This window comes from Limulus polyphemus, unplaced genomic scaffold, assembly GCF_000517525.1.
Source record: "Limulus polyphemus unplaced genomic scaffold, Limulus_polyphemus-2.1.2 Scaffold250, whole genome shotgun sequence".
NCBI lineage: Eukaryota > Metazoa > Arthropoda > Merostomata > Xiphosura > Limulidae > Limulus > Limulus polyphemus.
This window is the reverse complement of record NW_013665860.1, coordinates 769650-787754: the sequence shown is the minus strand read 5'-3', so window position 1 is coordinate 787754 and position 18105 is coordinate 769650. Positions and strand designations below refer to the sequence as shown.

Genomic DNA, 18105 nt, shown 5'->3' with positions numbered 1-18105 from the left:
TACTTCTGACTACCCTTATACACACACACACTGGCTAGAGCTTTTTTAAATACTATAATTATTAACATAAACTCACGTGCAAACTTAAAGTTCGAAAGGTGATAAGCCAATTACTTCCACACGTTGCTATAGTTATCATCGTTGGTATTCTTGGATGTTTTCACTACAATACCCGTAGCAATAATACTATATTCAACAATCGTAGCTGGTGTAAGTTGTATAACAATGTGTTATAACATCACATTGAAATGACGGGAATACTGATGTATACGTATACTAGACAGGATTGATGAACTAATTTCAGTAGAGAGCTAGAATAGACATTTTGTATCTACCAGTTAACGGTTAAATTATATAACAAAAATGTGAAACAAGTTGTTGAATTACCTGGCTGTAATGCAGTCCTTGTACAGGGCATCGAAGTCTTTACAGGGCAGTAGCTTACAACGGTTCACGCCGGGTTGGATGGCTCCCAGTCCTCGCAAGATCCTCACCTGTTCTACGTTACACACGATCGGGGTGATGTCCAGTCGTTTCAGTTTGGTGTAAACAGTGTGCAGCCCTCCAACCAGTGTTTTAGAAACAGTTCAAAGGCTTGTGGGAGACAAAGCAGGTACTCGTTATTCACCCTGAAAGCGGCCACTTTGGCACCGCGGTAATCGATCAGGCGACACTCGTGGACCGACTCTGCAGGAATTCCCGGCGGAGAACCCGTGTGTGTCGGTCGCTCCAAGAGGCTCCCGCCGTACGCTGACAAGGCAGGTGGGGTACCACCGCGAGACAGTAACTGTGTGGTACAGGGGATATTTAAAGACTCCAGCCCTAGTTTGCTGGTGTGACATGATTGTATGAGAGTTGTGTCGACCCGGCTAGATGAGCTGGTAGTATACGGACGCGTCGGAGATAAGGTCGCCTGGGACGTTGTTAGGCTTAGTGGTGGGTCGTTTAGACTTCCTATTCCCGATTTCCCCTGATGGTTATCAGCCGTGGATTCAAGAGACCGTTGGCTAGGGGATTCCGAGCGAGGAGAGCTTGAGGAATGCCCTGAGCTGATGCAGCTTGATCGATTTCCTGTTCCATCCACGTCACTTTCTTGATGTCCAAAATGCCCATTTGTTCGGCCAAAAGTCTCCAAAAGACCCTCAGAAGGAGTCTTAATGCTAACGCAGTTAGTGGTAAGCATATGTGAGGCTGATCCTCTGTCCAAAACAGTCGTTTCCATTTGGAATACGTATAGCGCGTTTTCTTCTACAGACAACAGATATTCAACAACTGGCGATACGGATTTCTGTTTGCGCACGCGGGGCACGCTCTGTTCCCTCTGAAGCTTTCCTCTCGAGTCGAGCGGCCTCAGTAGCCAGTGACTCGGTGAAACTACCACTCACACAATAAGCAACGAGGAAACGTCATAGCATCCAGCGAATGACAATCCGTGATAAACATAGATCTCCCAAGAGGGCCTCATTCCCATTATCGGTAGTGTTTTCAGACTCATCCTGGAGCTCCTTGGTGAAAGAACAATTGTATTTCTCCATTGTTTTCCAGGGTGCATGCTGTAAAGAGGGAGGCTAGCTTACATACACTCTGATCTGCAGTGAATAGCTTCCTATAATCTCAAATGCTTTAGATTCTGTACTTCAACTGCTAGTGTACTTTTAGATTCTGTACTTCAACTGCTAGTGTACTTTTAGATTCTGTACTTCAACTGCTAGTGTACTTTTAGATTCTGTACTTCAACTGCTAGTGTACTTTTAGATTCTGTACTTCAACTGCTAGTGTACTTACATGTATACTATAGATTGTAACCATAGAAGCAGTCCAGAACACTTTTATAGAAAACATATATTTGGTTGGTCCAGGGGCATCGTGCCCATTATGCATAACACCCATTATACATATAGCAGAAGTAAACAAGAAACAGAAACTTATGGCCATGAAAGTTTCTTTTGATAAAGTTCCAGATCATTAATACATAAAACCCAGGAGCAGCCCTCTGTGTATATTTTTAAAATACTAGCGAAGCCCTGTGACCTTATTCTTGAAACATTCCAGATGTCCTTCGCTGTCTGTATTACCATGCAATAAAAAGAAGAAGAAAGACTGGCCTAATATATTAGATATGGTAATAGCAAGGTTTTAATGATATATTTCAATATGCTAATATAGTTGTGTTCCTCCTACCCCTGGAGGCTATTTTACTGCACTAAAAAACACGCAAGTTGAACTTAATCAGCTAGAATGATTAGTAGTTAAGTATATTATCAAATCATCAAGCTTTTATCATGAAAGTCTCAATGAACATTTGCGAGTTAGTTTTTACTCTTAACTGCTCTAAGTATCACGTAAGGTTCTAAATATACAATGTGGTAATCTATCTGTATAACACTTGATCTAGTTACAGATAAACTTTGTGGAAACGTATGCGCGAAGTTTCAACTTTATACAAGATACCGTTTTCCAAGTTAGTCACGCACGCACGTGCATACACGTTTTTGGAATAGTCATACACAAATCACTGTGTTTGTTTCTACAACGGTATGGTATTGTTGCTGATTGCTACAGATTTGCTAGACAATATTATGGTATTGTTGCTAACTGCTACAGATTTGCTAGACAATATTATGGTATTGTTGCTAACTGCTACAGATTTGCTAGACAATATTATGGTATTGTTGCTAACTGCTACAGATTTGCTAGACAATATTATGGTATTGTTGCTAACTGCTACAGATTTACTAGACAATATGAAGTGTATGTACTTGAATTATGTAGATACCGCTCGAAAAATATTCGATGGCAAATGTTAATCTGAGGTTAGGTTTGTCTTTGACAGACATGAACTTTCACCCTCAAACACATGGCTACTTGGTAAAGACTAATTTTAGGATTTTTTTTTGAATACACACCTACAAGTTCATCTACCTTATTCAAAGATCCCCCCCCCCCTCAATTCAGAATAAACAGCTGTTAATATCAGTGATGATCTGTTTGTGCTACTGGTCAAAACTAAAATGTGTTACATTTGTAAAAACACACAATAAATATCTGGAATTGATAAGACACATTCCTGGTAGCCATTAGTTGTAACAGCAACAGTGGTGAAAAATGGAGTTTAAAGACAGAAAAATTAGTTGTTGTTTTTTTGTCCTCATATTTTTGTAGATATAATTACTTTGGAATGGGATTGTGGAAAAATATGAGCTTATCAATACTTGATGGATAAGACTGAAACATCTTTAGCAAAATGTTCTTTTCTCAGTTTCTTCATGCAGTAATCGCTATTATCTCCACTCACTTTTGTTGTTTTCTCTTTCTTTTTATTCCGAGATTAAAATAGGGTACAAAGAGTCCAAGTGTATAATGCATTTAAATTCACAGATAAAAGGATTTCTGTAACAACTTTTCACTTTGTAAATAGCAAATTATTTTTGTTTTTAAGAATTCTCTGAAAATTAAAATAAAGAAGCGAAGTCTACAAGAGTACTCAATATTCTGATTTATTTTGAGATACTGTGTTAACAGATTTTTTTTCAAACTCTTTTGGAATACAGATACCTAGTATATTTAGAATCAGTATAAATTTATATTTTTGACTACTGTTTCCGGGCAGATGACTTAGCATAGTTTGGAATTTGAAGAGGTTTTTCGTTGTACTTGAAGATAGCTTTGATATACGGAAACATCTGTTAGCTGAGTTCTTGCACAGATCTTAAAATATAACGTTTATAAGCTGTACTATTTCCTATAGATCATTTTACAGACGGTTCTGCTATGATTAGTGTCTAGCGAAAAGCTTCAACAGATATTTCTTTTGCAATATCTCAATCACCAATTGGTCCAGTTATCAACGCTATTTTCAAGTTTTGAACTTTCAAGATCTACATATCTACATGTGCCGATGTTTCTGTTTATCAACGTTATATTCTAAGATCTGTGCAAGAACTCAGTTAACAGATGTTTCCGTACATCAAAGCTATCTGCAAGTTTGGAATTTAGAATTTGTTTGAAGTTGAGCACAAAGCTACACGAAGGACTATCTTTTCTCTGCCCACCACGGGTATCGAAACCCGGTTTCTATCGTTCTAAATCCGCAGACATATCGCTGTGCCACTGGAGGACGGCATAGTTTGGACGTTCTACTTAAATGACTGTTTGTTCGTTCCTCTGCACGGAGTATAAGTCGGGATTTGCTTTACATATCAGCACTAATATTGGTACAAGGCAATGTCTCCAAGCGTTATTCCTGGAATTGGAAAGCTTTTGATTTCAAACGGGTCCAAGTCACATTGCCACTGGACAATAATCAGACAACGGTTGTCAACCGATAAGGTCAAGAAATTCGATTGACCAAGTGATTTTCATGTACCCTCAGATATTTATTGGAATCAAAACTACATGATCAGTAACGTATCCAACTGATATAAACCGTTCTATTACATTAGCTTATAAATCTCACAAAGCCATTTTAACCGAGCTTTATCTACAGTGAACAAATTGTCTTCATTGTTTGCTTAGACGTACATACAATGAACCTAAATTCCATAACACCACATATGAACAGTTCCTCATTCAAACGTTGACACACCATTAATTTTACTTTATAAACGGTGCCAAGGAATATTTTAATATCCAAATAAACTTTTTTTTTTTTACGTTAACTAAGCGCATTTCATCACAGACTTTTTACGGAAAGGTACTATTTTCCAGATATTATACCTCCATGATGTGATCTTACATTAATCTTAATTATCAATACTGTGTGATTCAAACAACTCTCTTATTTTCTATTCGATTGTTTATCATTTCTAGTATAATTGTATACTGAAAATATAATAATCATTTAACGGAAAGTGAGTAAAATAAGTACATATTTCCAAAATTACCTAAAATTCATACTGACACAATTTGCCAATAGAAGTTTCTGATTACCAATAGATGGAGCCACGCTCGTAAAATATCTTGTTTCTTACGCAAATATTAAGTTATGTTTGTTTTGAAGTTAAGCACGAAGCTACACAATGGGCTATCTGTGCTCTGCTCACCACGGGTATCGAAACCCAGTTTCTAGCGTTGTAAGTCCGCAGACATACCGCTGTGCCATTGGGGGACATTAAGGGATATTTTAAATAATAATAATAATTGCGACATAGATAGCGTTTTGTTCGGCTCTCAGTTAATCATTACAAGAAAATACGAGGACATCTTTAGAGACATTCACTATATAGGTTTGTTAGTAACGATGACATACCGCAAGCACACTATGCGCATATCAGATACACAGGATACTGGTTACCACGTTTCTGATACGAATAAAGCTTGTAGTGTAACTGATACTCAGAAAGACAGCGGAAAAAAACTATGTATATCAACTACAAAACAGAATCAATAACGAAACACAAACAAGACCAAGTACATTTGCTGAAGGTGCACAATATGCACGTGCTTGGGGTTTCACACCATAGAAAACTTTCAGACAAAATTAAAGACACAACAAAAACACGTAAAGACTAGTAAATAACTTTCAAAATTAGAGAAATAAAAAAAACTTTCTCTATAGTCGTGGAGAATTCGGGAGAGAGAAGGAACTTTACCCCCTAGACTCCTTTGTATAGAGACTCAGCCTCGGAACTCCATGAATGGGCCTGTTGAGCGTTTAGATGATACGGAAAATTCAATAAAATAACTTGTATATATATATATATATATGTATGTGTTTCTTTAAACCAGATATATAAGTGGGAGTAAAAATCGAAGGAGTTAATTCATCTTTTAGTGACACACAGGCATGTCTACGAGTGCCAGTAAAGTCAAGGGAAAGGTACAAATGATTTAAACTCACAAATTTCCTAACGATTCAGTCATCATTCATAAGTTTCTCACTACGTTCGTGTTCGCGTATATTAGCTCAAATCTAGGCAGCGTTTGTGATATATTGTGTGTTAGGGCTCATTTTCACTGCCCAAAGTATCTTTCATGACGTTTTCTTCTATGCTGACATTTACTGATCTATATTTGAGCTAATATACGCGAACACGAACGTAGTGAAAAACTTATGAGTGATAACTGAATCGTTAGGAAATTTGCATGACCAACCGAAAGTAAACAATCAGTAGCTCAAAATACAGGATACGGGTTTAGCCCCAACGAAATTTTTCAGCATTTTCGTCCTTTCAGAAATTCAATCAAAGATCATAATTGTGTGCAACTTTAAAAGCCTGTCGGTCACGCTTTCATTTCCTCAAACGACCTGGTCCAAGACCGACAATTTCCTCAGGTACCGTCATTCATTTTCCTACATGACTGCTACAAAGGTTTCTCCGGTGATCAGACTAGTAGCACGAAAGATGACGTTGTTTCCTGCTTTTGACAAACGGAAAACTTGGCAATTATTATTGAATGACACTTGATGGGTTAAATAAGAAAAGACCGTCTTTGTTACTGCTATCAGGACCATTTCACTAAAATGTAATTAATTATCTTAGAAAATGAACTAGATTAACAAAAAAGGGCTCATGTGTTTCATTAAATATCCTAGACTAGCGCCACCTATAGGTTGTGAAATATTAAAAGCAACAGTGCTAAGATTGTACTTGGGCCTTTATTAACTAAAAAGTTGGTGGGCAATTAAGCATGTTAATACACTTTAGCACTTTAAACAGTGAAAATTCTGACAACATTTATTTTTTTCAATAAACGGTTAAAGATACTTTAGTGACTGATGTACTTAGGTTTTTTTTTGAGACTTTTAAAGAGCTCGTTGCAGATAAGCTGTTTATGTTCTTGTGTTGAACAGCCAGTTAATGGAACTGAGATGGTGATAAGAATTCACCGGCCATCTGCCTGTGTTTGGCATGCATCAGAACCTATAGAACAAGAACCTTTCTTCAACTTTCTACATATATAAAGCACCAAACGATACTTTACTATCGAATAAATTACTCAAATTAGTGGGTTATTTGCATCACCTGGTACAAAAAATTTAGATTCTAATGCTAAATTTTTAAGTATCGGGAATTTAAAAACCGACTTAGCTATTGGTCGTTTAACAATTTATTGCACGGCAGAAATTCAATCTGTTAAAGACTGTTGAGAAATGGATTTGTTTGTTTGGAGTTAGGCACAAAGCTACACAAAAGTCTCTGTGCTCTGCCCACCACGGGTATCGAAACACGGTGTCTAGCGTTCTAAGTCCGCAGACGTGCCGCTGTGCCACTAGAGGGCCAAGAAATGTAATTCGAAAAATAAAATTAAGATGTTAATGTACAGAAGGCGGTAGAACATAGTTATAAGTTATTATTATACGTTAAATATTTAATATTGTTGAAGTTCTGTTCAGAGATATATTTTATTTGAGTGGCACATATATTCTGTGCAGTGCTTCTTTCATATTTAAAAACGGAAGTTCCGATTATACTGATCGAAAATGGGGGGGGGGGACAATCTGCATGTAACACAACTACATGTATGATGAGCTACATAAGCTGATTAAGATAAATTAACACCTGAAAGTAACGTTCAGATTTTGCTTACTGCAATAAACTTGTATTTAAAAAAATCAACTTCCATTTTCCCATGAAGAGAATGTTATAGCAACTACGAACAGTAAATGAAAGTTGAATTAAAATTTCACACACTTTATGCGCGAAAATAATCTATATCTACATTGCCCCTATAATATGATTCACTATGAAGTTTCTACCCTTTGCACTAAGAGTTTATATTATACACAAACGTCGTTATTTAGAAAGATAATAATAATAATAAGGCGATGTCAATTTAATTTGAACTGTTTTAAAGTTTTATTCAAGCGTTTAAACGAAGCAGTGGTGAACATAATAACATACTAAATGACCAGTGTCGTCAGTCTTAACGTAAAGAACACGCTGAATCAAGTTTTCATAAAATCTAAATTTCAATTTTATCTTTCTGTAAGTTAATACGCCTGCACAATCAAATTAAACAAACATATTGTTTGTTTGTTTGTTTTGAAGTTCGAGCAAAGCTACACGAGGGCTATCTGCGCCAGCCGTCCCTAATTTAGCAGTGAAAGACTAGAGCGAAGGCAGCTAGCTAGTCATCACCACCCACAGACAACTTCTGAGAAGGCTACTCTTTTACCAACGAATAGTGGGATTGACCATAACTTTATAACGTCCCACGGCTGAAAGGGCGAGTATGTTTGGTGGTACGGGGATTGGAACTCGCAACAAACATATAACTACGAATATTTAGACAAAAAGTCGAAAATCACGATTTATGAACGGAATACTTATAAGTTAGATATCATGCATTGTTGACGAGTGTAGTTTGTCACACAGAGGGATAACTATTATCTGTATAGGGGTCTAGATCCTTGTCGGTATCTTGGAGAGTCAGGTGCTATCGAAGACCTCTTTCTCCCTCCTGTGCTGTTATTGTCATTCACCATACTGCGATGGTTCACCATTGCGTTTACTAAATGTGTGTGTACCGTTTACAGTCTTAGGGACACATCAATCAAGTCGAAATTGTATCGAAATACATTTTGCATGGCTTGGTGTGTATAATCCTACATGTGAAAAACAGTTCTATATATCACGACACAATTATTTTAGTAATTCACAATACATAAATACCCTAATTAATACCTTTATAATAAACTAATGAAATCATACTTATATTCACAGTCTAGCAGAAGGTAGCCTGCTCTTGTTTAGATCTTTCTTTAAAGTAATTATTTGAGCTATGTAACATTTTATTGTCTGTATATTAGTGTAAAATGGGATGACGAATTTGTTTGTTTGTTTTTGAATTTCGCGCAAAGCTACACGAGGGTTATCTGCGCTAACCGTCCCTAATTTAGCAGTGTAAGACTAGAAAGAAGGCAGCTAGTCATCACCACCCACCGCCAACTCTTGGGCTACTCTTTTACCAACGAATAGTGGGATTGACCGTCACATTATAACGCCCCCACGGCTGAAAGGGCGAGCATGTTTGGTGGGACGGGATTCGAACCCGCGACCCTCAGATTGCAAGTCGAGCGCCTTATCCACCTGGCCATGCCGGGCCGGACGAATTTGTTTGTTTGTTTTTGAATTTCGTGTAAAGCTACACGAGGGGCTACCTGCGTTAGCTGTTCCTAATTTTGAAGTGATAGACTGGAGGGAACGTGGCTGGCTAATCATCACCACTTACTCTTTTGCAACAAATAGTGGGATTGACCGTCATATTTGAACACTTCTTCGGCTGAAAGGTTTGGTTTACTTTGAAAATCGCGCAAATTCGTCCCTAATTAAGGCAGCTAGTCAACACTACCCACCGCCAACCCTTGAGCTACCCTTTTACCAACGAACCTGCTGATTGTAAGTAAAGTGCCCTAACCACCAGGCCATGTCCGTCAAACAGCTTAAAAAAAAAGACTAAATAAGCTAATTTTACGTTGATCCTTTGAAGTTGAAGCGTTATAAACATCTTAAACCACTTTAAAATAAATATCTGTAATAAAATTAAATATATGCTTCTTTTTTCCCTCTCTCTCTTTCTCTTCGAATTAAAAGAAATCTTCGAACGTCCAATGGTATATCTTGTTGTAATACTGGTCAACATATCCATCTATCAGTCCATTCATCTGTCTGATTTTCACTCAATGTCACTTATCTGTCTATTTTATTTCGTCCGTTTATCTAACAATCCATCAGTCCATTCATATTCTTCCTCTAAGAAGCCTTCTATCTATCCATCCATCTGTATGCCCCTTCAATATTACCTTGTCTGTTATTCCAACAATTGGCCCTACTGATTGCCTGTGTACTCTTCCTTCAATCCATCATATGCCTAACCGTGACGATTTACAAGTGCTAAGTAAAAACGCTATCCTAGTAAACAAAAATCACACACACACAAAGTTCTAATAGAGCAGTTACTGTGGCACAAGGAACGCACGCTCTTTCCGTGACGAATGCCATTCCGTAAACCACTTAATCCCAAGACACGAAGCTAAGAAACGGTCATCTGACCTTCTGTTGTAACACTAATAGTGCATGCTTATTCCGGTTTTATGAGCCTAATGTAAACCAATGTCGCGAGCTACTCCCGGTGACTGTTAGTGGAAAATGGGAGACAGGCAACAGTCGGGAGAATTAGAGGACTTATTCTAAAACTTCTACTATTGGGGCAATAAAACTGCATGGGACGATACACTACAGAAAGCAATTGGTCGTTTCGCTCGTGTTATTATGGTTTTAATTCTTGATCGTTACAGAAGCCTAAGTGAATGGAAGTTATCGATTTGTTTACTATATGTGATACTTCATCTATCACATGTAACGAAATACGTCGAAAACGCCACACTGGAAAGATCTGAGTTAGTCGCATCCTAGGGGTTATTACTGTGTGTGTACCTAAAAAAAAAAATATATAAATAAGGAAAATTTTCCTAGCATTCGGAATACAAACAAATTAAATATTATACTTAATTGGTGTCTAATGCAGTGCATGGTGCTTAAACCTTTTTTTGTCATGGACCACTTCACGAACCGCAGACAATCTCGCGAACACTCGTACTCAGAAAGTACTACCTAAATCAGCACTGGAATAAATAATAATTACGTTAATGAAATTTTCAAATAAAATATTATTTTCATCGAACACAATATAGTTTATTTTCCCTTTTTTAACTATGATGTGGACGCTCAATCTATACTGTTAAGGGCCGCCTACTGAATACTCACCTATCCCAAGGGATCTGCAGAACGCAGATAGAGAATCATGGGTCTGATATGAGGAACAGCTGAAAGCTCTGAAAGTGTTGTATTTCTGTAACAACATTTTGTTTTTCTATAGTCTTCTCACTAATGCCACCACTGATTTCTAACTATGTCTCTCCTGTCATGTAAATTGAACCTGGACGAAGGGAATTACAAAGCACTACAAGCGAATTGCTCAGGAAAGTTTACCCTCCGCTTTCAGACCAAACATTCTCCCACTAAGCAGGCTGGTAAAGCAGGTTAAGATTTTGCCACTAAGCAGGCTGGTAAAGCAGGTTCAGCTTTTGTTATGTTACACTGATGAAAATAAACTGTTCTGTTTACCGACAGTCGAGTCCTTCTGTAATAACAGAACATTGTGATCAACAGTTTAAACTAACAGTAACGCAACCAAATGGACACGTTAATGCGCTGCAACTGCACCATAAAGGTTTCCCCAAAGAAATCTTCATAATTAAAACATAGGTAGAAAAGGATTTTTTTTTGTTTGTTGTTATGCACAAAGATACACGATGGGCTATCTGTGCCTTGTCCACTGCGGGTATCGTTTTAAGCCCCCAGTCTCACTGCTGAGCCACTGTCGGAGGGCAAAATCTGTTCTTCACGTCTAGTTACGTTGTTCTTGTGTTAATCATACATGTATTTGTTTTACATCAGCATAACACCAACTGCTTCAAAGACGTTAATAATAAATGCATGCATGCAAGAAAAACAAGTAAAATAAAAGCAGCAGCATTATTTTCAATGGAACAACTGTCATCAATTTACAGAAAAATAGATTCAAATATCATACAATCTATATATATATAATCGACAATATGTGTGTGTATATGTTCCCTATACGTTTCCACATTTCTTGATCAATCAGCACCAAACTTGATATAGTGATACAGTATGACATGAGAAAGGTCATGGGGGGTTGGACCCCCCATCTATATAAATAAACGTCAATATGTGTGTGTGTGTATCTGTTCCTTATACGTTTCCAGCATCAATAAGCACTAAACTTGACACAGTGATACAGTACCACAGAGAAAAGTCATGGGGGGTGAACTCCCCCATCTAATTTCGGAAAAACTACCAATTTTGTATATCCCTCATCGTTAGAATGAACTATATAACCACTATTGTTAGAGTTCTTGAAAACAATATATCATTCTTTTCAGTATTGATAACTCTATGTATATTTTTATCCCACTTTTAATGTTTATTATGTTAAGAAAAAATTAATAAATAGAAGCACAATTTCATATCCTTTGTTACAAACGCGTTTCTATTTCACCCATCCAACCGACGGGTACTTCAGTTTATTTTCCATAAGTATCAACACGATTTGTACTGTAAAGATCTGACAACAAATGTTGGAAATAATATCAAATTTTTATGTTTGCTTACACAGGATAGTTTGTTTGTTTGTACACATAATGGCCTAAACGGCAAGGTAGTCCCTAATTTTGATGTGCAAACCAGAGGTTGTAATGCATCCACAGCTGAAACTAGGAAACCTGCTTGATAGCTATACATCTTGAGCTCAAGACTTTGAAATCTCATGTTAGACATCCTAACTATTAAGCCACGCTTGAGCCCATACACAGGGATAGACTAAATATTTGTTTTTCTTTCTTCGTTCCAAGCAGCAGTTGTATTTTGTAGTTTAGATTTTTAATGTTAAAGTATTTGTCAACTTGGACTACAACTTGTGGAATGCAGGAGTTAAACAACCAGATCAAAGACTGCAAGATTCACGAGTTAAACAACCAAGTTAGGGACTACAAGATTCAGGCATTTCTAATATATAACTGTTGATCAAAAGGAGTCCAACCAGTCAGCATTGCCAGCTGCCTATGCAGCTAATCTTAACTAAATAGGAGCATTGACTGTTACACTTATAACGCCTTCACAGTTGACGGTGGGGGAGCACGTTCAGAGATATATCATAGCTCAAGCCTTCGACTTACTATACTGCAGTCAGGAACTCTAATATCTAGGTTGCACCAAACAACTTAATGGATAGAAAATAAGGAAAGAATTATGGAAACACACAAACGATGCACATAAAGATGTCACAAACAACGTGTAATATCAACTAGGTGCTTAATTTATTAACAACATAAAACATTGTTGCAGAAAATTAAAAACAACAACAAATAAACTGTACAATGCAATAGTATTTTCTACGAGCCATTTGCTTTACATAGAGTATTGTACCACACAGTTCATCAATGTACGATTATGGAATATTGTTCCAAACGTCCTGTATTACTCCCATGATTCACACAAGTTGCTTGGTCGCCTTTTAACATTTTCAATATTTACATATGCCTATACGGCCACAAGAATATTCATATCAGGCCTTTTCGTAGGTTTCGATATTCCATCGGTCTGTTTACATCAAGATATCATTTAACTACATCCATTTATGTTTGTGATCAATGTCTTCCTGTAATATGAATCCCAACCCGATGAGTCGTATTCCTGAAGGAACAATACGCTGGATCATATCTGCATGTACGTTTCAGCAATCATGGTTCCATCAGTTTCGTGAAGATCATCGATACCGCTGGCTCAGAAGCAGCCCTGAACTTGTACTGCTATCCCACCATGCATCACTATAGATATTGTACACTGACCATGTTACCATTTTCCTCTAGCTCCACCACTGAACAAACTGTTATTGATGTTGGTTGTTACGGAACAAGTTTAACTTGGATTCATCTGTAATGAGCAGACTTCTCCAGCTTTTCTTATTCCAATGTCCATTTCAACCTTTTGATTTTGGTATCCCTTTTCAACAGCAGTTTTCAAGCAACTACAAGTTCCTTGGGATTACTTCGTGCAAATGTGTATCTTACTGTCCTCGTGACAACATTCATATATATATATTTTTTTTTTTACAGGAAGTTCTTTGGACGTCTTCTATCGCGTAAAAAAATACCCTTTAGTCCAAAAGTCGATTTTTTTCTGCTTCATTACGTCACTCTACAGCTCATTAGGCATAACGTCTCCGCTGAATCGCTACTTATGTTAGGGTTTAATGATGAACAGTACAATGACGGCAACAACAACGAGTGTATTACAGTAACTGACATTAAATTCTTGAACGTTTTCGGAATGTATATACTCCATCTTCAGTAATATATATATTAAACAGGGTTAAATACTAGATACAAAAATGTATATAGTTCAAACAATTTATGAAAAGTAATTACAATACAGAATAAAAGGATGAAGTAGATTAAAAACAAATAAATAAATATGTAATAATAGGATAATGGAACAGTTGTAACTATTTTACAAGTTACGGGCCTAATACTAATATTTTGTGAGACAAGTATAACTGTGATAATTCTTCACTGGCTTGTAAAAGGCGTACGCACCATAAAAACTCTTGTTGTAACAAGTGTTCTGACCACATTCAGTAAACCAAGCACAAGTTACGAACAACGAACGACAGAGGGAGTTGTATATCACTCCTTACCAGTGGGTTTTTAACTAGCTTCGCCACATTTTACTCAACAAGTGAATTAGACCGAAGAAAGATATACGTACTTAACTTGGGTGTTCTTGATGTATGGTATTAAACAGGAAGAATTGTAAAGGGAAAATATTTTATTTTTTAGTTCAGTGTTTCTATGGTAAATGTATCTAAACATTCCAAGAACTTTCATTATAAGTTCAATATAAAGCTTCAAGATGGATTTCACCAAACCACACGAGAGAAGAGAATAAAGGATGTATTACAGCACTTTTACACGACGCTACTTTACTAACCTATTCGATACGTCCCCTGCGTAAAAGTGCTCAAAATGTTGTATCTTAGTCACCTGATAGTATATTCCATTTAAATCTCATTGTATATTACAATTTAAAAAAAGAAGCTTTAAATTCGTGTTAACTATCGCTCCAGAATCAAGATGATTAGCTCCCGGTTTCGCTTGTGCCGCATATACTCCCATGAATTGCATCTTGTCCTTTGTAACTTGTACTATCATCAGTTGTCTTCTGTCCTCTGCAGTGTATACTCCCATCAGCTGCCTTCTGTCCCCTGTAGCTTACTCTCATATGTTTTATGTCCTCTGTAGCTTATACTCTCGTCAGTTGTCTTCTGTCCTCTGCAGCTTACACTCCCATCAGTTGTCTTCTGTCCTCTGCAAATTATACTCCCATCAGTTGTCTTCTGTCCTCTGTAGCTTATACTCTCGTCAGTTGTCTTCTGTCCTCTGCAGCTTATACTCCCATCAGTTGTCTTCTGTCCTCTGTAAATTATACTCCCATCAGTTGTCTTCTGTCCTCTGTAAATTATACTCCCATCAGTTGTCTTCTGTCCTCTGCAAATTATACTCCCATCAGTTGTCTTCTGTAGCTTATATTCTCACCATTTGTCTTCTATCCTCTGCAGCTTATACATCCACCAGTCTTATCGTAAAACTTTGTTTGAAATATTTTATTTGCCCTAAGAGAATTTTCGCTAAACAAACGTTTTCCTCCTTATTGTAAACAACTTCCTGTGATTCACTTATTACCTATTCTTCCTACAGATTTTGTACAATCACTGTAACACAAGTTCAGGTTTGTTTGTCATTAGCTCCCAAGAGTACGCATGCCACCATTTACTCAACAGCATTTCATTTCAATAAAGCTACAAAGTTGGAAATCAGTTTTTCTCTTTCTTAAAAATTTAATTGGTTGGTTTTACTTTCTTTAGAAGCAGTATAACCATACGTGAAAAACAGTATATACATTCATATATTACGTTCTCTATCGATTTTCTACTGTGTCTAGACAGCAACACCTGGTGATTTAAACGAAAAACAAAAGAAATGTTTCTGAATATTTCATATTTAAAACCGGTAATAACTTAATAATAGTCTGGAAAACCATTCAGTATTTGAGGTTATGCGGAATATGCAAGTTTATCTTGGAGTATTAACAGCTTGAATAACACAAAATACCGACAGAATAGGAGCCAAAAACACTGAGTAAACAAACTATCTACTAAGATAGAATTTGTATAGGTTACATGAGCAACAGTAAAATTAAAAAGTAACATTTACACGCAGCCACGAGTTTTTTCAGTTGACAAACTGTGAAATTTCCTTTCGAGAGAAGTCGGCTGTTATCGCCCGAGCCTTTCCGGGCCAATTTTTCAACCCCAAGATGGGGAAAACCTTGCACGTGACAATTATATATCTCAACTGTACCTTCACATCTGACGTCTTCGCAAGCACGATTTGTTCTCCAGCTCTGGCTTGAAATATGATAAACATCCCCGTCTGTTTACTACATCTATTTCTTTACGAAAAAAACCAAAAAACACACGATAAAATAGTATGCTATTGACGTTACCAAAAGTATCACTTGTGTCCTAGAATAATAGGAAATGTTCGAAACTCAATCCGATGTATTTTAACCTCGTGCAGTTGTTGATTATTGTTCAGTGTCTTTCATAGTACTGCTTCACAAGTCAGCTGTGTCTCCGTGTGCTCGTTGCAAAAAGTAAGTACAAGCTTGGAAGCCTGTGGTAATTAATTTGATATATTTGTTAATTACACAGGCCTTCGATGGTTTTATTGTCTTGGAATTTTTACATGTTCTATAGTAATTCCTGTATGGTGAATCCGAAAATGATATCCATATTTCACAAATCTTCATATGTACTTTTACATAAGTGAATCATTTTCATTGAAATCGGGTCACATTTTGTTATGCTTAAAATATTGATAACCACTGGTTATAGACAATCTAGACCAATCGCAACGTGAGAGTCTTATTGATCGTTCTAGAACCCAAACATAATAATATAAAATGTTCATTGTGGTAAACGAAATAATAATTGGATCTAAGTTTTTTCTTTCTTCCCGATTTGTAAAAAAAAAAATCCTTACGCGATAGAAAAAAATTAATATTGTTTTCGAAATCTGCGTAGCTGAATTATGGAAAATCCGTTATTAAAACCAAAACAACTTTTATGAAGTTTAAATTCGCAGGCCTGTGTTATTATTGATGTGATATTATTCTTGCTTCTTGTTGAATATTTGTTCATATTTTGTGTTATAATTTGAAGTACATAGAAACAAACACACACGTGGCTTTGGTTGGCGAACATACCTTTTAGAATACTTTAACAAGCTATGCGTTTTGAACAAATGTGACTAACAACTATATTCTTTTGTTTGCTTGTTTTTAATTTCGCGCACAGCTACACGAGGGCTACCTGCGCTAGCCGTCCCTAATTTAGTAGTGAAATACTAGAGGGCTCTTTTACCAACGGATAGTGGAATTGATAGTCACATTATTACACCCCCACGGCTGAAAGAGCGAGCATGTTTGGCAGCCTGTTGCAATAAGTACAGTCAAGGTTTCGTACTAACAATTAACAGGATCAACAGAACATACAGCAACAAGTGGTTTACGAAAATGTATTATATAATTTTCATTTCTCTGTTGCGGTGTTAAACAAAAGCACTGTAGCAACTCACCGATCTATGATCGTTATACAGGCTCAAAAATTTAATTATAATAATGCAAATCCATTTTTTTTTCGCGAAAGCTGGTAAAAGCAATACTGATTTTTTATCTAATGCTAACGATATTTTCCCTATTATTCTATTGAAGTTATAATGATTATTTATAAGTTTATTCTACAGAATGTAAAGAGGCGTTTATCAACCGGCTCATGCGTTATCGGTGAACAATACAGTTATATCTTTATTACAAGTAGCGCGGTTAATATCACTGTGCTTCTATTATTGATAATGACCAGAAGATAAGCCTATAGCTATAATTACATTGAAATTAAAGTGTTCTCAAATATTTAGACATATGATTGATGGGACATCTACGTAACCAAAGATTGGACACAAAAAAATTAATTAATGACAAACTCCATTTTTCTTCAAGGCTAGTTTATTTCATTAGTGTTTTAGTTATAATGTTTGAAATAATTTTTAATGTTATTATTAAGTTTTATACTTAATCCTTACACTGGATTTAGGGCTAACCTAAATCTCCAGCTATGCGAACTATGGTGAGATATTGTTGGGGTTTCGACCGAATATGTTGATAATATCGTGGGTACCCCAACGATTAATTAATTATTAGAGATTTCAATTGTTCTTACGTATTGACTAATGACATTATTTACTTCTAGTTATTAATAATGTATTGTTACGTCTCCGTTTGTTAATTGATTTTTTTCGTAACTTCGTTCCGACGAAATTTTAACGACACAAGTCTTTACTTAATAAAACTGGTTTATTCTTTCCGAATATAACTTTACCGATACACTCAACTTCAATAATCGCGCTAAACAAACGATATAACAACGAACGTCAATAATACTTCTGACTGCAGTTCAATT

At 36.5% G+C, this 18105-nt stretch overlaps 1 protein-coding gene and 1 long non-coding RNA gene across 2 annotated transcripts in view; one reads left to right on the top strand and one right to left on the bottom strand.

Annotated features, from left to right (window-relative positions):
• Positions 1 to 10104: 10104 nt before the first annotated feature.
• LOC111085136 overlaps positions 10105 to 18105 on the bottom strand; it is a 43871-nt gene continuing 35870 nt past the window's right edge. Inside the window, exon 3 of the long non-coding RNA XR_002609981.1 lies at positions 10105 to 10379. This is a non-coding gene — a long non-coding RNA (uncharacterized LOC111085136). The remainder of the gene's footprint in view (positions 10380 to 18105) is intronic.
• LOC106478800 (leucine-rich repeat neuronal protein 2-like) overlaps positions 16122 to 18105 on the top strand; it is a 35554-nt gene continuing 33570 nt past the window's right edge. The window contains exon 1 of the mRNA XM_022382455.1: positions 16122 to 16241. The gene's annotated coding sequence lies outside the window, so the exon portion shown is untranslated. The remainder of the gene's footprint in view (positions 16242 to 18105) is intronic.